Here is a 23,820-nt window from a genome sequence, read left to right on the forward strand (position 1 = left end):
GAACTGAAAATTCTATGTACATGTACTTCTATGTGTATTATATATGTGTATATATGTATGTGTATATGTGTGTGCTAATGTATGTATGTGTGTATATGTGTGTATATGAGTGTATATGTGTGTATATGTGTGTATATGTGTGTATATGTGTGTATATGTGTGTATATGTGTGTATATGTGTGTATATGTGTGTATATGTGTGTATATGTGTGTATATGTGTGTATATGTGTGTATATGTGTGTATATGTGTATATATGTGTATATATGTGTATATGTGAACATGTGTATACATGTGAACATGTGTATACATGTGAACAGGTGTATACATGTGTATATATGTCTACATATGTGTACATGTGTATATTTGTGTATATATATGTGTACATATGTGTATATATGTGTATATATGTGTATATATGTGTATATATGTGCATATCTGTGTATATGTGTATATGTGTATGTGTATATGTGTATATGTGTATATGTGTAAATGTGTATGTGTATATATGTATATATATTTCAGCAACACTTATCTATATATATATTTATTCATGTATTTATTTATTAACTTACTTATCTTCTATCCATTTATGTCTAAAATATATTTTACTATGTGTGTACCCTCTTGCTACTTTGGCACCAAAAATTTCCCGAATACGAGATGAATAAAGTTATCCGAATCCAAATGTCCTCCTTGACTACCCACACAATTTACAACAGAGTCACTCCAATGACTATTAGGGCTTGGTTCAAAGTTCAACGCTCACTAATCAAGACGTTAGAGTTTCCAGAGCATCGTTAGCGCCCGAGCAGATGAGTAGAGAAGCCCATGGATATCCCCCTGACGCAAATGTTGAAATTGAAGTCTGGCTCTTGGCGGTAAGCGTGCCAAAGTCTCAGCTCATTACGGTTATTCGGGCCAAGACATCTCTCAGGCCTGCTCGTTTTCTACTTCCCAGGCTACACGGGGTAGGAATTAGCTTTCCGCGGCGGGGGTCTCAAGTAAGGAGTTTAACCTGGGGCACCTCGATGGAGAGAACCCCACCCACCCACCCCTATCTGTTTTGTGATGAACTAAACTCTAGCTAATTGGTGTTTTTCATATCCAGGCACATTGACACGGGAAGGGGAATTATTGACCTAGCGATAGTGTTAAGAGATATAATTAGGAGTCAACGGCTCTATAGAATTAAGTATAATTCCGCGTGACGCATTACGGGAAAGCGGGTTTAAATGGAGTATTTGCAATCAGTGTCGGATACGAAAACGTTAGACGGAAAAACTGAACATACTACTTACCCTTACCCTTACCCTTACCTTTACCCTTACCATTACCCTTTACCCTTTCCATTTCCCTTTCCCTAACCCTTTCCCTAACCCTTTCCCTAACCCTTTCCCTAACCCTTACCCTTACCCTTACCCTTACCCTTACCCTTTCCCTTTCCCTTTCCCTTTCCCTTTCCCTTTCCCTTTCCCTTTCCCTTTCCCTTTCCCTTTCCCTTACCCTTACCCTTACCCTTACCCTTACCCTTACCCTTACCCTTACCCTTACCCTTTCCCTTTCCCTTTCCCTAACCCTTACCCTTACCCTTACCCTTACCCTTTCCCTTTCCCTTACCCTAATGACAGGCGCTAACCCATACCCTTACCCTTACCCTTACCCTTACCCTAACCCTTACCCTTACCCTTTCCCTTTCCCTTTCCCTTTCCCTAACCCTTTCCCTAACCCTTACCCTAACCCTTACCCTAACCTTTACCCTGACCCTTTCCCCTAACAATTACCCCTAACAATTACCCCTAACAATTACCCCTAACAATTACCCCTAACAATTACCCCTAACAATTACCCCTACCAATTACCCCTAAAAATTACCCCTAACCTTTACCTTAACCAAAATATTTTAAAGATAGCTTTGACGCAGACAATACGTAAAAAAACAGTTAGCGTTCCCCTCCACCAACGGTTGAGTAGAGAATAACGCCACCGGCCCTTTTTCGAATGGGATTTTCCGCTTACCGCCTGTTTTTTTTTGTTCGATCTAAGCCTTCAATAGAACTTGGGGGGTCAGTGGGAGCCCCCGTTTCTTTGTACGTTAAATCAATTAAGGGGAGGGTACGCAATCCGATAAATGCTCAACATTGGCACGTAGGAATAGAGTTAGTTTACTTTTTGGGGAGGGGGTAGGGGGAGAAAAATCCAAAGAGAATGTCAATAGGATACTACAGGCCGCCTACAGTCGGGCACCGGCGAGATTCACTGAGAGAACATAAACAATAGCAATGGTGCTCATGAATAATAATAGCGGGAACGTCTCGGAGGCTTCACGCGTATTTCTCTGCCAGGTTGGAGCTCATCTCACCAAAGCTACAACGTTCAACGCGGTGGGGGCTGGGAACAAATCCGGCTTGGCGAGAAAACACCCTGCAATAGAGTCCCAGGGGTTTTGAAAAACGCGGTGGCATCGAACAGAGTCGACGAGGCGCTCTGAATAAACGACTGCGGACTCAATCCCAAGGGTGGATCCTCCGAGGCGATGGTAGACCGCCGTCGCCGCCTGGGGGGGGGGGGGGTTCCACGCTAGAGAGGCTTTCCGAGGGCCAAAGAAATCAAACACAAACAGAGATAACGGCAAACAAGAAGGCGCCACTCTATTCCGTCAAGGTGGCGACACCCTGGTGGAATCGCTTAGGCGGTGCCTGTCCAAGGGAGATCCGTTATTAACCCCGGTGGCCTAGCGGTAGGTGATAGGTTCACCTGGTGATAGGTTCACCAAAAAGTATTCCCAAATTCACTTTTCAATATCGGAGTAATCTGAGATTTTATCTTTTTATTATATTTTATTCGTTTTATTATATTATTTGTATCTTTTTGCTAATATATGTATATATTTGGTCGCCTGGAAGTTTGGTCGCCTGGACATTTGGTCGCCTGGACATTTGGTCGCCTGGAAATTTGGTCGCCTGGACATTTGGTCGCCTGGACATTTGGTCGCCTGGAAATTTGGTCGCCTGGACATTTGGTCGCCTGGACATTTGGTCGCCTGGACATTTGGTCGCCTGAATATTTGGTCGCCTGGACATTTGGTCGCCTGGACATTTGGTCGCCTGGACATTTGGTCGCCCTGGACATTTGGTCACCTGGACATTTGGTCCCCTGGACATTTGGTCACCTGGACATTTGGGCTTTGAGCTGATGATGCTTGAACTCTGTCATGTTGTCAAATGTTCTGCGACCAAACGTCTGGCAACCAAATGTCCGAGTACTGACCCCTAAAAGTTTTTTGGTTAACTTTAGAGCGAGCATTTCTTTGGCAAGACTAATATAATAAAATGCCTGGTATTAATGTCACATTTATAATAACAATGAACTCTTACATACCTAATAAGAAAAGCTTTTATATATGTCATCTTTAATATCCAAAATAAGGCAAAGCCTTCTTCATTGCAAGAACATATATAATATTGATTATATTTCAAACACTTTTATAATAATGATAAACCTAACAACTTTTCTGGGGGAAAACGCGGAAAGTCGAAACATATTTCGCATAAAAAACCCACCCGAACCCCCCCTACGCCCCATATTTCACCGAGCCGGTAAAGAAAAGGGAATACAGTCGACGTCGGGGATCCTATTTCTTATTCCTATGTTTTCTTCCCGTCTGTCTGCGGCGTTCACGATTCTGGGGGTGTGAATTATTAATTTGCTTCCCGCCTCGGGTTTGTACGGCTTGTCACTTTTATCAAATTATGTGCAGAGTCAACTCCAACTCGTCGAATGCAGAACTACTAACGTTAGCGTGGAATGGAGGCCAGTTGGTTCAGAAAACCACAACGTAGGATGAGTTTCCGACGCAAAGATGGCTGCCAAAAGACCTCGGCACAAAGGCGGCCATACAATTGCGATTAAAAGTACTTTTGTGGAAGCATAATACTAAAAATGCACGGCGTATGTTTAAAAAGAACTCTGCCATGTTACATTGCCCATCTGTCTGGCTCCAGTACTTCCAAATGTTCCCAAATCGGAGGTCATCAAAGTCCTGGAATTGACTCAAAATGGCCGCTTCAAAATCAAAAAGGCAGACTTCCAAATTCATTTTGGACGGAGTTTCCGTCAGACTTGTGAGCAATGTTCTAATATTCTATCAAATGATGAAACTATCGTCACAGGGATGTAAATATTATTTTAGTGTAGAATATATTTACATCCCAATCCAAAAACTGGTTTAATCTGGCTAAAGGCAGACCAGTTTTCCTGAATATGCAAATGATAAAAATAACTTGGACTACGTCCTGTAAAAGAAGCTCAAGTTTAGCCTATGTCCTTGTCTAAATACTCAGTTTGAACACTAGATGGAGCTAGACAGATAAACAACGAATTGAGGGCAAATATTTTTGAAGATTCTGAATTTTTAGTAGTACTTTGTTACATTTTTAGTAGTACTTTGTTACATTTTTAATAATACTTTGTTACATTTTTAGTAGTACCTTGTTTCTTTTTTTAGTAGTACTTTGTTACTTTTTTAGTAGTACTTTGTTACATTTTTAGTAGCACTTTGTTACATTTTTAGTAGTACTTTGCAACATTTTTACTAGTACTTTGCAATCTTTTTACTAGTACTTTATTACATTTTGAATAGTACTTTGTTACATTTTTAATAGTACTTTGTTACATTTTTAGTAGTACTTTGTTACATTTTTAATAGTACTTTGTTACATTTTTAGTAGTACTTTGTTATATTTTTACTAGTACTTTGTTACATTTTTAGTAGCACTTAGTTATATTTTTAGTAGTACTTTGCAACATTTTTACTCGTACTTTGCAACATTTTTACCAGTACTTTGCAACATTTTTACTAGTACTTTGCAACATTTTTACTAGTACTTTGCAACATTTTTACTTGTACTTTGCAACATTTTTACTAGCACTTTGCAACATTTTTACTAGTACTTTGCAACATTTCTGGTCTAAAAACCTACAAAAAAGAGCTAAAATACCAAAATAGATGAGGATTTATTTCCTACTGGATTGATTTCACCTGCTTTGATTGGCTTGTGAATACATTAGCCCCTCCCACCAACGCCAACGCAAACTAGGCATGCCGTCCCAACAAAAACAGCAGGTTTTAAGCCGGTTACGAATAGCCAGGATGCTTCTACGTTACTGCGGGGATATTCAACATGTCTGCCAGGGTGTACTTGGGGAAATCACATTCCTTGGCGCGTGGGAGTGTTGCTTTTTATTACCTGCCTTAGAGTTTCAAATCCAATTCCATTTGCTCGCCCCCGGGCGGAGCCTAGCGAACATTGGCCAGGCGCCCTTTAGATGGCGAGGGTGACTTCAATTAACGGCCTAGGTTAAAAGACATTGGCGTGCATTGATGTCCAATCCGATTGGGTTAAAACGGGTAAGGATGCCCGGTTCGGTTTATAGCGGACTTGAGAGTAATCTGGCTCGGGTTCTACAGGGAAACCAGACTTGTAGACTAAGTATTTTTCGCTATTTAATAGTTTTACAGGCCGGGTGATCAAAGGGATAGATCACCCGTGTAGTGATGGCTATTAAAATATTCCAAATAACACACTTGATCCTCTTTAATTGTACAAAGCGTCCAGTCTGGCTGTGAAAGAATACATTTGCATCCAATTTCTTGGCGGCGCTTATAACTGACATCTCGCCAATCGACATTCAAAGGGGAATAAAATTAAAAGGAAATTACAAGCAGAGTGAGTTCTGCTCCCGCCAGGGGAATTAAAACTTATTATCTGTGACAAGCTGTCAGCCAGGGAGAACTCAAACATGGGTATTAAGCTGGGGAAAACTGCAAAAAAAAGGGAAATCCAAAAAACCACAAAGACAGAAAACGAATAGGGGGGACGCAAAAGTGTACAGATAGGGACCGAAACAAAAAAAAACCCGAAAACGGCGCTTCAGACTGGTGTTGGATGGGAAAAAAACTATCTGGAAAATGAGACAGTTAAGTGGTCTAATGATGGCGAGTACGCAGGGGATGTCGTGGGGGGGGGGGGGGGGGTATCACTGGCAATTACCCAAGTTAAAGACTGGCTCATCACCATGGTCTCCTCACCAGAGCCCTAGAAATGCTGTGAATACTCTCGGGAATCGACAGCCGGACTCAATTAGTGCAATGGATGCTAACTTGTAGCAAATAATCGACTTATCACGTTAAAATCGGATTGGACATCCTTGCTAATTCATTTAATAAAAGAGACAATACATATCAATCAATTTGAGATCAGGGGAACGCTCACTCTGTCCTAACATGGCCGAAATGATCAAGGGGCGGGGTTAAACTCATATCTATCCTATTGTAGTTCCGCAATATTGGCTAAGTCACATATTTAATTGCAATGAATCGTCATTTATTTCGATTGTTAAACTATTTAAATACTTTTACCCACATTTACATTCCCCATAAACAAAAAAATAACAAAAACAAATCTATCAAAAAGACAATTTAGCACAATTAGCCGCAATAAGTGTAAAAAATTAAGCCCTAATCACATCTAATTCCAAGCTCCGCCTCTAAATTCCTCCGCTGTTTGTCATCTGATTTTATACGGGCTAGTATTTACCTAGAAACTGTCATTTTTTTGGGGGGTGCCGGATTCACCCCCCCCCCCCCCCAGGCTTCAAGGCTAGACTAAAAGCTCCATCAAACATTTGTCCAAGGTCTCGAAACCACCAAATAACGAATGAACGTGTCAAAAATAAAACCACCAAGGCCACCGATGCCACTCTGAAATGCCCAATCAGACGAACCGGAACATATCCGCCATTTTAACTCCCCATTGCTTCATTTGAATGATGACTCAAACTTCCACAATAGCATCAAAGACCCTGACAGTTAATTCCAAGATGGTTTCCAAGTTGTTTTATCAAGCTAATCGGCTATTTGCTCCCTTGGAAATTCCGTAAACCAAAAAACGATACATTACTAAGACCATAAGGGAATAAAATGTGTTTGGATACCTTGAGAAAAGCCACACAAGCACCTGAATCCCTCAAAGGGGATGTTTAGTTGCTAGCTAGCATTACTTTCTATCTTGTTATGTTGTTCACGTCTCTATTGTATTTCACTTCTTCTGCCATAAATCACAATATAACGACTTTTGGGTACTACAGATTTACTGCAACTGCAGAGTTAACGTTTAAGGAGAGCTCAATACGGGTAAGTGGAATGTATATATTGTAGAAGGTCTCATATTTTATCCCTTGTTGCATATTATTTTTATTCCTCTAGTGGCAGCAAAACAATGGATTTCTTTACAAAGACTTTATTTTCTTGCTATGACGGTTATATTCTATGTTGGAATTAGTTATAATTGTTTCAGATAACTGGCTGTAAGCCGATACTGTGATAAAGAATCCATATTTTAATACAAAAGTAGTATTATTACTGTATTTTCTCACATATTAGCTGCTTTTGCGTATAAGCCGTACTCTTAAAATGGCGGAATTTGACTATTTCTCTCATATAAGACCTCCATTTTCATGATTTTAATTAGTGTACATTCCTAAAGGGGCGTGGCTTCCACATATATAAATTAAAAAAGGAAGTCATGTGAGCAGTACAGTCAGAAAATGTGTCTATAGTGGACTAGTACGGGAGTTTTTTCACGTTTTGGGTTCTAGAATTGCATTTAAAGGCCTCAAAATACATTTTAATTTTCATTTTATCGGTTTATCTTTTCTTTATTTTGAAATAAATAACCATATGTCTTAAGTTATGGCGTCCAATTTCAGTTTCGTGCATGTCAAGTCTAATTTATGCGCAAATAAGATTCAGTCAATTTTTTTGCGACAAAAAACGGCCTATACGCCAGAAAATACAGTACATACGATTGAAACTCTGCGACCATTCTCCCACTTGAACTAGATTGGACGTCTCCGTCCACTAATTTTCAATTAATAACATCCTACGTCCTTAACATCTCCTCGCCAACTACGAACACCGTTGTCTTGGCGACCGTACGAGTTCAAGTACAAGTCTTTGTGACTGACACCTGAACGGATGTCGCGTTAGCCTAATTGCGTCGACAAATTCCTCGGCACGCTCTCAGGAATGGAGAAGAGGGCAATCGTGATCAGCTAATAAGCTAACTCATTACTCAGCCTGGAGATTTCCCACTAAATGGCACCTCATTTTGACGATTAGCCGAGTGTTTTTCCCCCTCCAGCACCCTCGTCTCCTATCAAAAAACCTGGCAACGATTCCTCAGAGGGCGGAGCTTAAAAACAGATTTTCCAGCAACAAGTCCATTCAGTCAGAACCCAGTTTAACACATTTTAAAGACCGGAATCCGGGAAGGTAATTAGTTTTCCGTCATTAACATTTTTTTTCTCGGTAAACAGACGATTGTCAAATACAAGCCATGAAATAATAACAAGCCGGCAGCTATCGCCATGAGTGTGGAAGCAACAGTTGGGCGGGACATATGGCGGAACCCAACGTGGGAAGTCCTAGCGCTTCTTTCTGCACAGATGTTTAACTAAGACCGGGAAAGCAAGATGTCCAAAGACAGCCATATTAATCAGGATATGTCTTTTCTACTAAAAAGGTAGTTCTCTATTATTACTTCATGATGGGAACAAAAACTGGGGGCGTTTTCATAGCAGTCTGACATTCTTATCAGTGAAAAATGTGCAGTTTCAATCAAAATGTAGCATTCGCAATAGAATTATCGTATTTTCTAGCATATACGCTGTATTTGTCACTGAAAAATTGACGAATAAAGACAAGGTACGGCTTATATGCGCATAAATTTGACTTGACATGCATAAAACTGCAAAACTAAATGCCATAATGCAAGAAAATGCAGATATTGACTTCAAAATAAAGATTTATATTGCATAAAACAGTTACAAACTGCTATCTTACCTAAAGATTTTCCCTTTAAAAAGATAGATGACCTATTTCCTCGCCTCAAAATGAATAGGACATTCACACCGCTAATGGCTGCTAACTTTGCTACCAGTCTATGACCTAGAAACAAATCAACCGCAACAGACTATCTATTGGGATACAAAGTACTACGACATACAACTTTATTCATACACATTCACACCCCTACTTTGCATTTCAAATTCCTGACAATGTTGTTGTCAGTGGACACGGGCACAAACTGTCTTCACAATGGACCCCCCTCCCCTTAGGTCAGGGGAGCCATCACTACTCATAACCAGGTTGTCAGTCAACCAGACCGCGTGTGGGGTGGGGTGGGCTGCCATCTCACCCCTCCAAGGTGCTAACACGATAGCGACGCCTTATTCATATTGTTAGCAACAATATCGCTAGTGCGACTCGGGCTGTTATAGAAGCAAACTAGTTTTGACACAGTTGCTTTTCACCATGGAAAGGACACTCCATTCCTCACTTGTCAAAGGTGTCAGCTAGCGATAAAGCACGCCGAACGGCTGTTTTGATCGCGAGTGCCGACGAGCCTCCATTTTCAAGTGCGAAGGGCAGAAATAGGCGAGGTGTCGTCATGACTCGCGGGAAAGATGGAGGAGGTTTAACAATAATACCCGTGACAACACTCCAACTAAGAGAACATAACACAGTGTTATTTTCCAAAAAGATCTGTCTATTTACTGGCCTTCAGTATATAAAAACCAAACAAGAGGACTTAGAAATCAAATGAGAAAACCAGATCTGATATGGAAGGACTTGGGAAAGCAATATATTGCAAGATTTGGGAACTTATCATAATACAAAGATCTTACAAAGACTACCGTACTTTCACGACTATAAGACGCACTTAAGTCTTCAATTTTCTCCAAAATAGACAATGCGCCTTATAACCCAGTGCGCCTCATATATGCAAAAAACCTTAAATGAGGGTGCGCCTTATATATGGAAAATACGGTATTTAGCTTCTACAGTCAAGTTTGAAATAGAAGGCTGGAAAACAACTAAATCTGTACTGACACTGATAAATACACAAAGATATATTGAATAAACAATAGTACTTCAACCAATAGTGGCCTCCACGCAGAATAAAAACAAAAAATCCTAAAAAATAAAAAACTTACTGTATTTTCACCACTATAAGGCGCACATAAGTCTTAGATTTTTCTCCAAAATAGACAGGGCGCCTTATAATCCAGTGCGCCTTATATATGGGGAAAATGTCATTCATTGAGGGTGCGCCTTATAATCCAGTGTGCCTTATAGTCGTGAAAATACAGTAACCCTAACGCACAGGGTTTAAATAGACAGACAAGAGTTGATTAGGACAGATTAGAATAAGGTGAACCCTTATTATCAGGCAAAAACTGCAAAGTATGCACGTTGGCTTGCGTGGAATCATTCCAGGCTTCCGTTTTTCACGTTGACGACCATCTAACACGGAAAACACGCCGCCGTTGCCAATCACGCGTCCGTCCTTCTCATCCCGCCAAGGCATAAAACGTACAGTCAGTTCCCCCCTTCTTTCATCCCTAAGCGATCCCAATTAGGCCGGCGGAGAGATGCGCTATATTGCTGAGACCACAAATCCTTCCCCCGGAGCAGCGTGCCGGGTGTTCAATGCCCAAGGTGTGTTATTATCTTGTATTAGCGAACCACCTGCCTCGCCATAATGGCCAACTAATTGCCTCGACGCGTGTCTGGAAATAATAAAGAACGGAGACGTTTTATGCCGATTAAGGAGGCTAGTCGGGAGGGAGCCGGAGCCGGACACACCTGCTGACCGGTCACGCTCGGACATGATGGGAGTTTTTCAAGGTGTGGCGACTGTTCCGTTACTTTTGCCCACTTCTAACCTACTTTGGATACACAATCGGGGAGACCACGTCCCTGAGAGGAAGGACATGAGATGATGGATGGCTGACAGGATGGAGGAAGATGGGCCTATCTTTGGTTTTAAAGTTGTATACCGTATTTTCACGACTATAAGGCGCACTGTATTATAAGGCGCACTATATTATAAGGCGCACTGTATTATAAGACGCAATGTCTATTTTGGAGAAAATTTAAGACTTAAGTGCGCCTTATAGTGGTGAAAATACGGTAATTGCTATTGATTTCCAGGTTATGAAGCACTCACTACTTTACAGTCACCTCTAGAGCCAGCCATTGTTGATGTTTTGGATTTTTTTGTATGTGGGGGAGGAGCTATATGATGGAAGATGTTGTAAACTAAGATGGCATCTGCATATTTAACAGTATTGTTTCAGTTCAGGCGTTTATGTTTTTTTTAATATCCGACACTGGTGTTTTTTCGTTTTTGGTTTTCAGTTTTGGTCCATATATAAGGCGCACTGGATTATAAGGCGCACTGTCAGTTTTGGAGAAAATTTAAGACTTTTAAGTGCGTCTTATAGTCGTGAAAATACGGTAATTTACAGGAGAGTAAGACTTCACCTTGGCTCGGACTAGGATTGGATAAAATTGCTCCTATTTGACTCCTCCCCCTTCGACAATAAACTGTTCAAATCAGAACGCATTGTGTTTGGAGTCCTCTTTGAAAAACGAATAAGAATTGAAGTCTAGTCAAATACTTTACATTCAAATGGGGCGGAGCTTACAGTCACTGACTCCGCCTTGAAAAGCTAAACACCCCCCCCGCAAAATAAATAAAGAAATAAGTGGATGACAAGCCCGAGAAGAAGAAATACTCGCACTGCCGCATCCTCCCGAGGATAACAAGAATAATGCCTTCATTTGCTGCGGGGCCCTCCGTTCCATACGCCAAGTATAGACGCGGCTTTTATGGGGGTAGTATTTCTGATTGGCAACCTAGGACAGCCTTTTGAATTATTTAATAGCACTCCCGTTTCCCCTCGGCGGGGCGGGTTATGCTTTTTTTTTGCGATATCCTCTTCAGTCAAGGCGGGGAAAAACTTTTCGGGGGACCGTGACATTCCGGTTCGATCCGGAATCGCCTATTCGGTGTTGGGAGGGATTCGAGCCCGAGGATGTTCCGTTTCCTGCCGCTCGGGAGACGGCGAGAAATAGAAACGAGTCAAACTTGGGCTGAGTTTTTCCTCATTTACACACTTAAAAATCTGGAATTTAGCAAAAAATTGACAACAAGACAACGTTTATCAAGTGGAATAAGCCACGCCCCCTTTGCAATCTCGATTATGCGTTCACTGCAACGAAACGTGACATTTTTTAGATCTTTTCGTCGTCCGGACGTGACCTGTCGGACCTGGATTTGGCATCCAGCTTTTATCGGGGGAAAGATAGCCTCGAGCTCGGTTGACCTTGGCGTGGAGATAACGCGGGAAAACGATAAGAATGCGGTGGCGGTGTGGTGGCGAGGAAGAGGCGGGGCGGGGGGTGTTGTAGGAAAAGACCCAGAAAGAAATTGGAGCTAGTAAGGAACACAATTTTGCTAAAGTGTAGCTTTTTAGCTGACGCCATTAACGTGGGTGAGGAAATCCGTTGGGAAACTCCAAGATAGATGAGTAAGAACCCTCCACCAGGGGGAGGAGCTAAGTTCTAGGATGACCTGCTTTTGCAAATTCGACCCTAGGGAGGACGCCGAGGAAACAAGGGGGGGCCTTAAGGTGGCGCCAGGCTCGGAATTAATCATAGTGTCATATTTAGAGTGAATGAATGAACTTTTATGAAGCTCCGCCTACTTTTTCAGCAGTTTAAAGCTTAGTTCTTACTAACAGACGCGAAAAAACTGAAGTTTACACTTTTTATTTTTAACCTAGGACTATAAACATAACGATAATATATAGACCGATCTACCCGGTTGATAAATATGCGTTTTACCCGGTTATTACTTCAACATAGCCATGACAAAGTAGAGTATTAAATCCGGGTGGCGTATTTCACGCTTCAGTAGCCGCTATGGTATAGTTTTTGCTTTGACTTGGAAATGTATCATCTTGCAAAGTAAGAGCTTTTAATAAGCTATTGTTCTCCCAGAGTGGCCACGTAACGTCTCACCAAAAGCCTTCAAATTAAAAGCTAAGGATTAATTTAGGCTTTTGCGAAGGATGCGGCAAATAAATATGACAAAAAACTACAAAAGCTTGGCTTTTTACTGCCAAGCTGCTTGTACAAAGCAGGCGGATACTAATAACCCGACTTTGTGTGCCTTCACGCACGGCTTCGGACGCAAACTAATGAGAAATGACCCTTAATTGTGTTGTTCCCTGAAGGCAGCACGATGTCAAGACCATCAAGGGTCCGCCATTTATTTACGAGTACACTGGGAAGCCAGGGAAGGAATTGTGTAACGTACCGCCAAATTGTAGCGCGGTTGGGTCCACCACTAGACGTTTTTTTTGACCTTACGACATATACTCGCCTCGGGTGGGCGATTTGCGGGTTGAAAAATCAAGAGATGTGAGAAAATGACACTTTTTTGAAGCTTTTTGGCTGAGATTAACTTATTTAAACGGAGCGCCATTTTGTTATGACCACAAGGCGGCGGCTACAATACCGTTAAAGGCAAAATTAAGTATCTGTAACTAGTTTAGTTTAAATATTATTAAATATTATTTTTTTACATTCCTATGCATAGCTGGTGGCCATTTTTATTAGTTATTGGAAACGATAAAGTTCGAACAAAGGCAAAATTGAAGTATTTGTGGCTAATTTAGTCTAGTTGACAAGTATCTTTTTAATTATTCTTTTTTTACATTCCTGTGCTTATCTGGAGGCCATTTTTGTTAGTTATTGGAAACGATAAAGTTCGAAAAAAGGCAAAATTGAAGTATTTTTGCCTAATTTAGTCTAGTTGACAAGTATCTTTTTAAACATTATTTTTTTACATTCCTGTGCTTATCTGGCGGCCATCTTTGTTAGCTTTTGGAAACGATAAAAAAGGCAAATTTAAGTATTTGTGCCTAATTTAGTCTAGTCAAATACCATCTTTTTAAACATTATTTTCTTACATTCCTGTGCTTATCTGGCGGCCATCTTTGTTAGCTGTTCAAATTCGAATAAAATTTAGTAGCGGTGTTAGCGAAACATTCCTAAAAAGCAAGATTTAGCAAAAATTATCTAATTCTAACTGTCGAATAGCCATCTTTTTGATTATCCCAGATGTCCAATCCGTCAGGGGTCTGTGAATTAAAACAAATTCTCAGCAATACCCGGACAAATCTAAACCAGATTCCTATTGTACTCTAACCATATTTTATCGTAGTTACCACAGCGTTTCAGTTCCTGGCCGTTTACGCTAAAAAAGACCTTGCCGGGCACAGCAAGAACAGTCCACCCCGAAGCAAACCCATCCCAAACATGCTACCGTCTGTTCCCGCGGTGCTTCACCCACCTGTTCCCGGTATTACAGCCCATAACACACACACACATACACACGCTACACTGAACAGACAGATTAAAGCACCCGGGGATGACATTCCAAAAACCCCGCATGAGAAGCATAGGCTACATCTGTTCTTGGCCGGCTTCCCGAACAAAAAAATCCACCAAACATTGTTTTGGGAGTGTAATTAGCGCGCTAGCTGTCAAGAACGACACCCCATCCCTCCTGTCACTACCTGTGGCGTACTCGTCTATGCTTTGTCTTGTCGTGTCGTTGGCCTTTAGCGAAGACGGCGTGAATAACTCACCGCCATCTTTAGCTAACGTCCGGCGGGAGGAGTTTGGCAACACCCTCGCGCGCCTGTTGCTACCTCAATTAATCTACCGGCCATGGAGCTCCGGTATTAAAAGACCCCGCGTGACGATAATTGCCGTCGTCTTACAGGCGGCGGGGAAACGGTCAGGCGGTCAAGGGCGACGAAGGCGGCATGACCCGCCAAGTAAACTACCCGCGCACACAAAACCGTGTTTACCGTGTGGTTAATGGGGTGGGCCATGTGTTTTTAATCTCCGCCTGTCAATACGTCTGCAAGCAAGGACGGCGGCCATCGTTATCTGGGCCCGGGTGTGTTTTTCTTGTAAACACCATTTGACTTTTTCTTATTATAGATGCGAATCAGTTCTACGCTGCCCGTAAGGGGCGATAAGTGGCTTTTGTATAACTCCAAACATTCAAATTGGGTCACATCTACAAATATTACAGGGAGGAGGAAGGTTTTTGAGACGATTTCTTTAGGAATCTATGGCTCGGGAGTCACTTTGGATGGGTGCTTATGGCTCTATGTTAAACTTTGAGCCTATCTGTACACTAGTTGTTTTAATCTTACAGTTTTTAATGAAAATTGTCCACATCTCATTGATTAGCATCAGGGTAACCATTTTGTTAACATAATTCTGAGACGTTTTCTTCTTTAAATGAGATGGTTTTTATATGTTTGCGATTAAATCGTTTTGTTTTGACGTCTAGGAATGAAATTTAAAAAATTAATCAATTATATGTTGCATTTGAACATGAAAAAAAAACACTTAGCTGCCATTACATTAATTTTTTAAATATTTTCTCTTGGAAGTAACACATTTGTACGACCCAAAACGCAAAAAACTGCAATGTGATAAAGACGAACTGCCATAATGCAAGACAACATGGTTATTTATTTAAAAGATAAACCGATAAAACTCTAAACAAAATGTATTTAGACGTCTATGAACTAAATTCAAGCAAAAAACTAAACATATTTTGGATAAACCGTGAAAAAATACCTCAGAAATACCACCTACGATGATTTTTCTTAAAAATGTCCCTTTTAAAGTAACTTATTTGTCCTCCCTCTTAAAACTACAAAGATGGAGGTGGAAATTGTGAACCAGGGGGCGGCTTATATGAGAGAAATTGTCAAATTTAACCATTTTAAGGCTAATTTAAGGGTATGGATTATACACAGGGGGTGGCTAATATACGAAAAATTCCTAAAATGTTAGAAAAAAATGATTTCTGTCTATTTTTGAGACCTATCATAACAAAAAATGGAAAACCGGAACCTGTAGGCAAGGTCATAGCAAGTAGATAAATAATGTGGAATTTGCAGCTGTTGGGATCAAATGATATCAATTTTATTACGAGTGCTAGAGGAAGTTCATATCAGGTTCGGCATCGAATGGCGGCCATTACATTCCCTTAGGGAGGGTAGAGCTAGTGGGTCAGTGGTTTTTTTGCGGGTCGGCAAGGACGTTTACAATCTACAGACGCGATGGTAATATTTTTTTAAAGACTCGTACTCGAGAAACTCAAAGCGATAATGCATTTCTGGACAAAAAATGAAATATGGTCACCATCTCTGAGGTGTTTTGATTCGGAAATCATGGCGGATATGCATTTGCCGACGCCCCCTTCCCATTTGCAAATGTCTCTGGTGTCATAGTGAATCTTGTTGGCCTTTCGGAGCGCTCCACGCATAACTTTACTTAACGTATTATCAGTCAGGAGCGGCCCGGTGATGAGAGCGCGCTAAACGCGACATTTGCGCTAGCTGATGAGCCTGCAAATCAAGGCTGGACTCGCCGCCGCCGCTCGCTATTCGTTCATTTAGACTTTGAGATTGTGAACGTCAATCGCACTGTTATAAATCTTCCCACCCCTGTGCTCATCAATAGGCAATCTGCTAATGCGTATAGCGGATCAATTCCATGCTAGTAAGGCTTCTCATCTCTCTAACAAAAGCTTAAAATCCCTGAAGTATACCGTAATGTATGTAAATGAGAGCAAATGCGCTTTTTATGCTGTCGTTTTAGAAGAAACGGGGAAAACAAAATGCCGGATTGACGTTATATTTGGATGGATGGGTGCTTATTGGTTACATTGACTTACGAATCTAGGTAGAAAAGTTTCAGGGTATGAAAAAGTACTTGATTTTGTAAGTACAAGTATGGCTGTATTTGTAGTGGATGCTAAATAGTTAGCTTGAAGGAAATGTTGATGGTTTTGGGAGGTGGGCCAAGTCCTATGACGGTAAAACATTTTTTAATCGGTTTATTTTCTCTCTATTTTGAAAGAATTGACGATAAAAGATTTTTTTGTCTGTTTATGTTGTCTATATTTTGAAATAAATAGGCTGCATTAATGATAGCATGAATTGATGAGGGCTGGATCATTTTATATATAATATTTAGATTTTTTTTGTAATAAATTGATTAAAAGAACTGGATTAAAAGTCCTGAATATTCTGTTTTATTATAGACGTAAAACAATGTTTAATTTAGCTATTTTATATATTTTTAAAGATTTTACATGATTTTTTTTAACTAAAAACACAACAAAAATGATTTAAAAATGACAATCTTTGATGTAAAAGAAGAAGAAATAATAAAATTTTATATATACATCTATACTCTTCATTTTAATTTGATCCTAAAACACAATGTCGTTATTTTTGTCTTACAGTTTCACCCACGTCAAGTCTAATTACGAAACCTGTAAAAATTCCATTTAACCACTGTAATGTACCTTTAACATTCCCACTAACAGTTCACGTTACCCCCAAAAAACCAACACCAGAGACCTGTAAACCAAGTAAACAACAACATCTCAAAAAATCCCACTATTCAAGGCGAACAATATGCGGGTGTACCAACTATCAAACTTGCAAGCAGAATAAATGAAGGGTCTGCTTAGCTTGCGCCGCGCATGCTAATCACCACGCCGTCCGGACCCCCTCTTCCGGCCCCCCGGGAGGCTTAACAACTGCTGGTGCCGAATCACCTGACACACTTGCATATATTCCCGGTGTGCGCTAAAGTATACCGGAAAAAAAAACATAAGGGCGCGTGTCTTTGACGTAAAAACATGGGTTGACCTGCCCTGTATTTTTTAAAGCTACATTTTTTAAGCCCCTCCTCCTCCCCCCTTCCTGAAGGCTTTAGCGATCTTTTCTCCTCCGGTGGAGTCGTCTCCATTGGGAGATTAAAAGCTAGCTCATTAATTATTCGAACATGCAACGAGACAAGAAATATTGCCCCGCGGAAAGACCTCTTGTTTGCATCCCTTTTATAATTGGGATAGTGATAATTATCCATCCACGCATATGAATCATGTAACACCTATTTGTGTTTTTTTCACGCAAAACAAATGACCCGACGAGTTGCTAAAGTGCTTTTTATTTTGCCAGCGCCGCCTGACGGGGGTCGACTACTTGTCATTCAAAGTGAGGCTCAGTCGTGCGTGGCTTTTGTCAAGGAATCAACTTCTAATTAGTCTAATAGCTTAGTTAAGCGCACCGATAAACAATATGCGGGTAATCGACTTTTTTTTTAGGCCGTGCCCGTTTTGCTTATAATTGTATTTCACGGAATTATCGATCGTGCCGGTTCAGAGAAATTTTACAGCCTGTCGACGGTGGGTAATACAATCTTAAATGCTTCACTGCCATAGATGGAGATTCACGTCAGGTTCGGAATTTGACCCGATAAAATAAGGAATAGCATAAGCCTACTGGTTAAAACAGGGATAGGTCACAGTTGGAGTGTGACCGGACATTTGGTCGCCGGTCAAATGTACTTGGATATCAAACAGTACTTGGATATTAAACAGTATACTTAGATATTAAACAGCACTTGGATATTAAACAGCATTTAGATATTAAACAGTATACTTAGATATTAAACAGTATACTTAGATATTAAACAGTATACTTAGATATTAAACAGTATACTTAGATATTAAACAGCACTTGGATATTAAACAGCACTTGGATATTAAACAGCACTTGGATATTAAACAGTAATTAGATATTAAACAGCACTTGGATATTAAACAGCACTTAGATATTAAACAGTACTTAGATATTAAACAGGACTTAGATATTAAACACTACTTAGATATTACACTCTTTTAGATATTAAACAGTATTTACATATTAAACAGTATTTACATATTAAACAGTATTTACATATTAAACAGTACTTACATATTAAACAGTACTTACATATTAAACAGTCCTTACATATTTTACATAGATTTAACAACATATATTAAACTCTCTCTTGGATATTAAACTATCTCTCTTAGATATTAAACTCTCTCGCTTAGATATTAAACTCTTTCTCATGAATATAATTTTGAGAAATGGTTTCAACAGTAAACTTTCTGTCTGTCACTATTTGACCGGGCAACCAAACGTCCGAGTCCTTCAAGTGACTGGCAACATGAACATTTTCAATTGTTTCTACCGCCTACATTTTTCCGCGCTACAAGGCTCGCCCACTTGGACCAATTTCCCCCAAATTGGACAAAATGAAGACAGAGCAGCGCCAAAATGAACATATTGCCCAACCATTGGCAACGTAAGACATCCAATTCATTGCAACTGGGAGGTCTGGCCGTCTCTCAGTCACGTCTTTGGACATTTAAGCCCACTCTAAAACGGATTGGATGCCTAGCTTTGTCCGTAGTAGCCAAAAAGAGCTAACGTGAACTCGATCCCTCGCCAGGTAGATATCGACTTTGGCTTTCGGTCACGTGGAAGTAATTGCACTTTGCCCCAATCCCATGTGGAGAAGTACTCGGGGAAGTCAAATGAACAAAACAGAGCCACAAAAAAACAAAACAAAAATGAAAAAACACCAGCAGACGCCAAGAAGCAAATGAGTCTAAGACAAATGAATCATTAATCCGCATTTGCTGGTGCGATTCATCAAGTGGCGCCATTCCGGGAAGCTTTAAAATTGCTATCTGACCCCATTTGGCTCAAAGTGTATTTTTGGCACGGCAGGCATGGAGGCAATACCATGAGCATTGATAGAATTACACACAGCTATTGATCACAAGACAAAGGAGGGGGGGGGGGCGCCGATTGATGACGGCTAACCGATTTTACGCTCTTCTCCGGGTAAATAGGAATCGCTAATGCAATCCTAAGTGTGAAAATATTTTATTAAACTCGCTCTTCATGAATATAGTTTTGAGAGCTTCAACAGTAAACTTTCTGTCACAGTTTGATTGGTCACCAAAAGACTGGGGACCAAAAAAACGGAGACCAAAAGATCAGGGAACAAAAAGGACCAAAAAAACGGAGACCAAAATACCAGGGACCAAAAGGGACCAAAAATACAGAGACCAAAATACCAGGGACCAAAAACACGGAGACCAAAAGACCAGGGACCAAAAGGGACCAAAAAAACAGAGACCAAAAGACCAGGGACCAAAAACACAGAGACCAAAAGACCGGGGACCAACAGACCAGGGACCAAAAGGGACCAAAAAAACAGAGACCAAAAGACCAGGGACCAAAAACACAGAGACCAACAGACCAGGGACCAAAAGGGACCAAAAACACAGAGACCAAAAGACCAGGGACCAAAAGGGACCAAAAAAACAGAGACCAAAAGACCAGGGACCAAAAACACGGAGACCAAAAGTCCAGGGACAGAAAGGGACCAAAAAAACAGCGACCAAAAGCATAAGTTTTAAGTTAAGTGTTATTTTTTTTGTTTACATGATGAACCCTTTAAAAATTGACAAAAATACCCTAACAGAATAAAGGATAATATAGTTTCCCATTTCTATTAACAACATTCCTATTAACATGATGGTTATTTTTCAAGAAAAGCTGCAAAAATTACATTTCTAACCCACTGAAGACACTCGGAGACGATTTCCTCGGAGACGGTCAGTAGCCCGAGGACTTCCCTGACGAAATACGCTACCTTAAAAACATCACCGAGTCATATCTTTCAATATTTTGAACCTTTAAAACACATCCTACACGTTTTTTTTGCGCTCCGGAGTACCGCAAGAAAGTCAACAACTCCCTAAAGGTGACGACGGCGGCGGGGCGAGTCAAAACAGGCAACGCTCAATTTAAGCACGTTTTAGCGAAGGGCTCCGGGGATGTTTCCACTTACGGCGGCGACAAGACTCCCGCTACGATGATGAGTTTATCACTGTTTATTTATTGCTGTTTACAGCCTATAGTCATTCCCGCGGCTTTGGATTTATGCCGGCGGTTAAGTCGGCAATGTCAATCAAAACCGCCAGTCGACAGGCATTAATGTCTGAGGAACTCGCGTTGGCGGTTGAGGACAACCTGAGGGTGTCCAATCCGTCCCAGAGAACTCAATTCTAGCACGTTAGTGTGACAGGGTGAAGTAAGTGAAGTTATAAATGAGTGCAGGTGTTAAGGTAAAAAGGGACTCAGGCCGCTATGACGCACGAAGCGTGCGCAAAGTACGCAGCTATGACGCGCAAAGCGTGCACGAAACACGCAGCTATGACGTAATGGGTACGCGCGAAATACGCAGCGATTACGTAATGGTCGTAGACCTGTGTATAGAATATAAGCGGGGTTGTCAGACATTTAACTAAGTTGGCTTGAAAAACAACAAAGGAGCAACAATGCAAGGAATTTAAATCCCTAGAGTACTACTAGTCATAGGTCATAATAAACCCCGCCCACAGTAATAATCGTGGCAAAAACCGAATGAAAAACTGAATCCAAACAGGCTAATTCAAGTCCTACAGACTTTATTTCTTCTAGTGAACGCATTCCATGGCAGAAAGACAATAAACTAATAGATTTATAGCGAGATCAATCAGTCAAATTTTGACAATGGCAGAAGGGGGGAGTGTATATATATATATCCAGGTAATATTGTAGCGGAAATGAAAGACAGAAGGGGCATAAATACAATCAAAAAGCAATAACCCAACCACTAATGGAGCCTGAGAGGGCGGCAAAATAAATACAGCTACGAGTGTGTTTCCACTGACAGCTAGACAAATTAATAACATAGGATAGACACGGCTACGATTGACAAACGCAATCCCCATCCCTTCAAATCCATCGGGTCTAAGTTTAGGTTCTATAAAAAGCAGCAACTTTTGAAGAAAGAAATGAAAAATGATTGTAAAACTGGTTTGAATGTGGTTTTAGTTACTAGTTATTGTCCTAATGTGTACCTAGTTCTATTTGGAAGGATTGGTCGCCAAGTGAGGGAAATGGGAAGACTTTGACAGACTGGAAAAGTAGGATTTGTTTGGCGAAATGGATAGTAGAATTGTTTTGTTATAATTTGAATTGAAACGGAGAATAGTTTATTAGGATAAAGGTAAAGTGAGCAAAATGCGTGTAACATAACGCTACTTAGCATTAGTAGTAAGTTAGGTATTATTATTTTTGTTTAAATGATGGGGTTTTTTAAAAAAAAGACAAAAATAGCTTAAAAAATAAAAGAAAATATAGTTTTACGTTTCTATTAATGACATTCTAACTAAGAACAAGCAAAACGCGTGTAACATAACGCTACTAAGCAGTAGTATTAAGTTAAATATTATTATTGTTGTTTAAATGATGGGCTTATTAAAAAAATGACAAAATTAGCTTTATAGGATGAAAAATATATAGTTTTACGTTTCTATTAACGATATTTCAATTAAAAACAAGCAAAACGCGTGTAACATAACGCTACTAAGCAGTAGTATTAAGTTAGGTATTATTGTTTTTGTTTAAATGATAGGCTTATTAAAAAAAAGACAAAAATAGCTTTATAGGATGAAAAAATATATAGTTTTACATTTCTATTAACGATATTTCAATTAAAAACAAGCAAAACGCGTGTAACATAACGCTACTAAGCAGTAGTATTAGGTTAAGTATTATTATTTTTGTTTAAATGATGGCCTTTTTAAAAAAAAATTACAAAAAGACCTTCATAGGATAAAAGAAAATACTTTTACGTTTCTATTAACATTTAAATTAAAAACAAGCAAAACATACCTATACATAACGTATCGCTACTTAGCATTAGCATTAAGTTAGCATGCGTCAAACATTTGTGATTACTTTAGACGTACAAATGTAGAATTCGACATTTCAACGCAAAGTATTTAACGCCCTAAACCCTAACTGGATCCCCATTGGTTGAACAAAGAGTTCACAGGGGGTCTTGTTTATTCCCCCAAAAAAGCCGCTTTGACGACAACCCGCGTAAAAATGCGTTCTGACGTCGCCGCGCTTGTCAGTCAGAAAGTTGGTGAGGAAGCACGACATATTTAATAGATACGCTTAGCCCGTTTTGGGGCGGCGAAGGTGTACCGGCGGCGGCGCCAGGGACGGGTGAGGCTCCCGGGTCGGCGGACTCCCTGACAGATGAAGGGGGAACGCGGGTTCGCTCGGGGAGACGGCGCGCTCTCCCAGAGAGAAAATGCGTAGGCAGTTTTGACAGATGATGTGAATTCACGCAGGTGGCGCTGGAAAATTTTGACACTTTTCAAGCAAACATACTTGAAAGAGTCGGCGCTGTAGATTGAGTGACTCCGCCTTGAATCTGGCCGTTATTTTGACAGCTGCCTGGCAATTGTTTGAAATATGAAAAAAGTTTTGAAACGATGACAAACGTGAGGCGAACCACGATGACCCAATCGGAGTCGACAACCCAAACAAAAACCAACGAACTGATTCCTGTCATGCTGTAATGGCGGTTTTGCTTTTCAAATTAAAACGGTAATGATGACAAATGTTTGGTCGCCGGTCTAATGTACTTGGATATTAAACAGTACTTAGATATTAAACAGTACTTAGATATTAAACACTACTTACATATTAAACAGTACTTGCATATTAAACAATACTTGCATATTAAACAGTACTTGGATATTAAACAGTAATTGGATATTAAACAGTACTTGGATATTAAACAGTACTTAGATATTAAACATTACTTAGATATTAAACAGTACTTAGATATTAAACAGTACTTAGATATTAAACACTACTTAGATATTAAACAGTACTAAGATATTAAACAGTACTTGGATATTAAACAGTACTTGCATATTAAACCGTACTTGGATATTAAACAGTACATGGATATTAAACAGTACTTAGATATTAAACACTACTTAGATATTAAACACTACTAAGATATTAAACACTACTTAGATATTAAACAGTACTTGCATATTAAACTCTCTCTTAGATATTAAACTCTCATGATTATAATTTTGAGAAC

At 40.1% G+C, this 23,820-nt stretch overlaps 1 long non-coding RNA gene across 4 annotated transcripts in view; it reads right to left on the minus strand.

The window, feature by feature from the left end:
• LOC144213707 (uncharacterized) overlaps nt 1-23,820 on the minus strand; it is a 101,507-nt gene that overhangs the window by 71,939 nt on the left and 5,748 nt on the right. The gene's annotated exons all lie outside the window — the stretch shown is intronic.

This window comes from Stigmatopora nigra, chromosome 20 (genome assembly GCF_051989575.1).
Source record: "Stigmatopora nigra isolate UIUO_SnigA chromosome 20, RoL_Snig_1.1, whole genome shotgun sequence".
Taxonomy (NCBI): Eukaryota; Metazoa; Chordata; class Actinopteri; order Syngnathiformes; family Syngnathidae; genus Stigmatopora; species Stigmatopora nigra.